Source organism: Dipteris shenzhenensis, unplaced genomic scaffold (assembly GCF_047967505.1).
Source record: "Dipteris shenzhenensis isolate YYH24624 ecotype China unplaced genomic scaffold, Dip_SZ_1.0 scaf0082, whole genome shotgun sequence".
NCBI classification, from domain to species: Eukaryota; Viridiplantae; Streptophyta; class Polypodiopsida; order Gleicheniales; family Dipteridaceae; genus Dipteris; species Dipteris shenzhenensis.
The window spans coordinates 45,276-50,314 of record NW_028239389.1 but is presented as its reverse complement, the minus strand read 5'-3'; positions in this window follow the sequence as shown (position 1 = coordinate 50,314).

Genomic DNA, 5,039 nt, shown 5'->3' with positions numbered 1-5,039 from the left:
AGGGCAAGCATGCTTCGCCCAGGAAAAAGAATCAAGCGGCTAGGGGACCTACAAATATTCGTAAATGCCACCCTACGACCTCTCCGCTCTTATCCCATAACTGATCCATGCCATTCAATCGATTCTTGAGAGGACCATGCAACAGGGGGGAGGGACCACCCCCGGCCGTGGAACGTAGCATCACGGAAGGAAACCTGCTAATATCTCAATAAAGAGCTCCTTCTCCTTACTCTTGTTCCGCCGAATCGGAAAGAGAAACCCCGTAGGTCTGCTTGGTGGCTCTTTCTTCTAGCCCTATAAGTAAGCCGTTGGTTGGAACACCGCATGGGTGGTACACCGCATGGCAAGATTGGTACCTCGAATCCCGCGTCGAAATCCCAGTCGAGCCGGGCCCACCCCTATGCGCTACTATGGGGGCCCGGAATCCCTCCCAGTTCGTTCGATAATTAGGACCCCCCACTAAACTAAAGTAAAGGGACTCGAAAAGCCTAGTTTCTTCTTGTTCTTTCTCTTTCCCCTCCCTTTCTCTTTCTTCCTATCGCAGAGGGAAAAGCGGATGGAAAAGCTTTAGGTGAGTGCAATTCCGGGAGAATAAATGTTCACGGCAAAAGCTTCTGCCGAGGGAAAAGCAGAGGTGAGTGCCATTCCGGGAGAAGTAGAAGCTCTAGGTTCCTGCGATTCAGGTTCCTTCTGCTTCTGGCTTTAGGTGAGCGCTTCTGCTTCTGGCTTCTGCCGAGGGAAAAGCTCTAGGTTCCTGCAAGGTTGGGTTCTTCAGCGCAGCGGTTCTTCAACTAGCGATGCGATAAAACAATCGAGATGGAGGCTGACTTCTTTCATTCCCCCTGTTTTCCTGCAAAGCCTAGCTAATCCTTCTATTATACTCAATTCTGTTGGTTGGGAATCCTTCTATTATACCCAATTCTGTGCTTCAATAACTTTCCTTCTGCCTTCGTTCGGATAAATGATCTTGTCCTAGAGGTTAAAGGCCCCTGCCCGGAGGAAATGCGTTCTGGGAGATCCAGTACCTTCTGGAAGGGGGTAGTTGATCAAGAGGGTGGAAATCTGAATGGTTCAATAAATGGCCTCTCCCAATGCCGAAGCAAATTGGCATGTGTTTTTGGCAGCCTCATTCACTGCTTTCTACATGTTCCGCATCCAAACGTTTGGACGTGAGCTCAATCGGATGGGACTCCCCGAATGATCGTACCGGGGGAGGGGATTCTCCCGATATTTCCCTCGATTGAAAAAGAAGGGTCAAACCCTTCACTTATCCACTTCGAATTGGGCCTTCCTTGCTCCCCAAACAAATATGCAGGCTGTGTACGTTTACAAGGAGGACAGACTCCCACAATGCAAAGCTGAAAATTCTGGTTTATCGGAAGCATAGTAAAGTGCTCTCCGAACCGAACCGGGCTTTAACTAGATCCTTGAGCGCCCCCGAAGGATCCACTTTTTCTGTTCTGTTGATAATATTCTGGCAACGGAAACGCAGAGGGAAAAGCAAAAGGCAAGGGAGAAGCGTTGACAGCCGGGCTTCCTGTTTACTTCTCGGGATAAGATTCTGCTTCTGGCCTTACTGATTGAAATTTCCTTTACGGGTTTACGCTAGAAGGGAGGGGGGGATTCATTAAGCCCCCATCTCGATCGAGGTTTCACCTATTCGTTCTTTGCTTCATATTGGCCCTAAAAAAGGAAAATTCGGAATCTCGCCATCCGGGGACGGATCCATCTTGGGTGGCAGGCGTGTACTGCATCCGCGATTTGAGCAACACTTGAAGTCATTGCTCCCCATGTAAAACCTCATCGGGTCCCTCTTATTCGGTATGAGATTGTACCCCCTCATGAGCACTCTGTGCTCTTCCGTTTTGGGGGTTTGGTAACGGTATTTGGGATAAGGACCTCGGCACCTCAGTGGGTTACCTTCCATCTGTTGAGGTATGAAGTACGTATCTGAGATTTCCTTCCTGGCCTTGTTCGCATTTGTATATTGGGAATGTAACTTGACTGCCCCCCTTAGTGCGCTCTGCACCACCGTTTTTTGTAGTTTGGATAAGTGGTCGATCTTCAACTTCCCGTCTTTGATCGGTATATTTATAATGCTTGCCAGGCATTGACTATATTTGCGGAGGGGTTTTCAGGGCCTAGACTTATACCTGGCTGCTGAAATACGTACACGACTCGGATGAATAAACAGCCCAAAACGTGACGAGAAATCTGACCGGTTATCTACGAAGGAGTAATAATGGAAGAAGCCCATAATGACGTAGTTGTAGTACTGTATGATCCAATCATGGCTGTTATCCCTTAGTGTCGTTATAGATTTGGGTTTTCGCCCCCCCTGTGACGGCATGTGTATCTTGTGCAGTTTAGTGATTATTCTATCTATAGAAGCTTTCATGCGGACGGGCGCAATTCTTGGTTTTCGTATAACGGAGCCGATTCTTTGCTCGGAGCTCTGCTCGATACGGGTTCCCTTCAGGCTAATGGTTGTTCCTAGGAATAGGGTTTCTTCGCTGTATGGGTGAGTAATTTCTGCTTTTCTTTCCTGTTTTGGGCGCTCTCCCGGGAGTTCTGCTATCTCCGCTTCCGGCTGCTTTGCCTCTGATAGTGGAGCGGTTACTCCGGTGATGGAATTGTCTACGTAACGAACATATTTTGGTCGTCGGAAGTCTCCGTCGTTCATTATTGTAGCGGGTGTTTGTCTCTGTTGATTTTCCAGTTTCGCTATCCGTTGAGCTTGTCCTTTTTTCCGAGCGTACTTCAGCCCAGAGGTGATTTTCATCCACTTGCTATTTCTTTTCCAGAAAACGCGAAGCGTTTTCTGCCCTACGGGCCTTTCTCTGCCGCGGTTGAATCTCCGGATTCTCTCTATCATCCATTGATCGGGCTCGTTGTAGTAGATACTTGCTAGTATCGGGGATATGTCATTCCCCTGCGGAACCCCCTTCTTTTTCACGAACGAAGTGGGTAACCCAAATGGCCTTTCAGGCCATTTCCGGGGCCCTAGCCAACAAGCTGCCTTTGTGGTGTTGAATTCGCATTTGCCCGCGCGTAGTGTTCTTCGGATAGGTCTCATCGATTTATTGTCTCCGATCTTCCTCCTCATGATTCCGGTTGGTATGTGCGAATCGATGGTGTCATAGTAGTTGCTTATGTCTCCCCCAATTGCCCACGTAGTGGCTTTGAAGTTGGTGCGTATGCCTTTGGGTGCAGTATGACATGATTTTCTCGGTTGGAATCCGTGCGACATTTTGCTGAATGTCGGTTCATATACCACTTCCGAGAGCATCCTCGGCGCTTCAAGAACGATCTTATCCAGGATTACGCTTAAGGGTCGGAATTCGCTCTGCCCATAAGGAGGAAGGCTTCGCCCATAAGGAAATTTCTCCGTTCTCAGTTCTTCTTGGACTTAGTTAATCCAGTCTGCTGGGATGCTATCCAGCGTCTGGCCTAATATAGCTGGGGTGGGGCGGTGTGATTAGATGTTACCTACCGCTATGAGTGGTAGGTCTCTGTCCGGGGGTAAGGAATGCGGTTGGTAATTCTTATGTTTTGGATTGACCTGGTTCGTTCGATAGATTTAGTTGAGGTAGTTCGGCACCCACAACGTTGGTGTGCAGAGGTTCCTTAACTCGAGTTTTCCCAGCCCCTGTGAACATGATGGCGTATGTCTTGAAGCGGGCCTCTCTAACCGGTTGGGCCTTCGACCCACTACGGCCATTTTTAGTTTGGCTTTGATAATGCTATTCCGAGGGGCGCCGAAATAAGGATTATTGAGAGATCTCGTCGAGATCTCCGTGAGGTCACCGTGCGGCGCTCGGTTAGAATTTAGTGATCTAACTCTAGTGGTTCCTCTTACTGAAGTAGTAAAGGGCTTATCGGAATCCTCCCGTTGCCCAGTTGCACCTTTGGAATCCCCCTTCAAGCAGATCTCTCTCACCCTGCTCTTCGGCACCTCAACTTTACCTCGTGGAGTTTCTCCACCGAAATATGAGGCCGAGGAACCCCCCCACGTAGTCAAACTTCGAGTCGCACGATGAAGATTAAGGCCTGTTACCCTGTCACCACCGGCAGAAGTTCGTGCGGAAAACCGGTGTGTCATATATATATCGGTAATTATCCAGTCGAACCTAGAAATCTTTATTCCAGTAGACACAGCGATAATCGTAGGGGTCGAGGCCACCCCGCCCTCCGAACCGGACGTGAAGGTCTCCCCTCATCCGGCTCTCCACAGAACTTCGAATGGGTTAATCGGTTATAGCTTCTTCAGATTCACCTCGTGCGCAATCGCCAGATCCGAATAGTCGAAGGTAACTAGACCTCCATGCATCTGGACACGATGGTGGTGACACGGAGGAGAGGGATCTGCTTTCGGTTCAGTGCCGACTGAGTGGCAGCCAAGCCTGATAGTCTTTATTTATCCTAAAGTTCACCGCTTTGACCTCACGGAAATGGCCGAGATGTCTCACTAACTTACAGACATGATAAATCTCAATGTCCAAGTTCTTGCGTCCCAGCACAGCACTGGCTGGGTTGGCCCAGAGTTGCTTGGGGAAGCGAATCCAGTCAGGGTTGAGAGACTTGAATTCACCAGTGATCTGAACTTTCACATTCGCACCTTTCCCCAAGCTTCTGATCTCAGCTGAAGGCATCAACGAGATCCTTCTGTCTCTTTCATCTACATACCCCAAGTCCCTACCGAACCTCCGAATCATTTCCCGATTTGTGCTTATTTGCCGAAGTGAAGATGGCGGACCATTGGATATGATAATCCACTATTGCCTTCACCGAGTGAAGATTATCGCGAATACGATACTACTGCAGCATTCCGCGACCGACGGCATTGTACTATCGGATTCTATCCGGGTGGAATGGATTTCCCGATCTTCCGTAGTGAGTAGGGTTTCCGGGCTTTGGCGATATAAGACCCCTTTGCTTGCCTCGATTTATGGTAGATTTGCTTCTTCGGAGCCAGAATCTGTAGTGGAACGTAATTGTATCTCTCTGCACTCTCCAGAAACGAAGCATGAGGCCGCAGG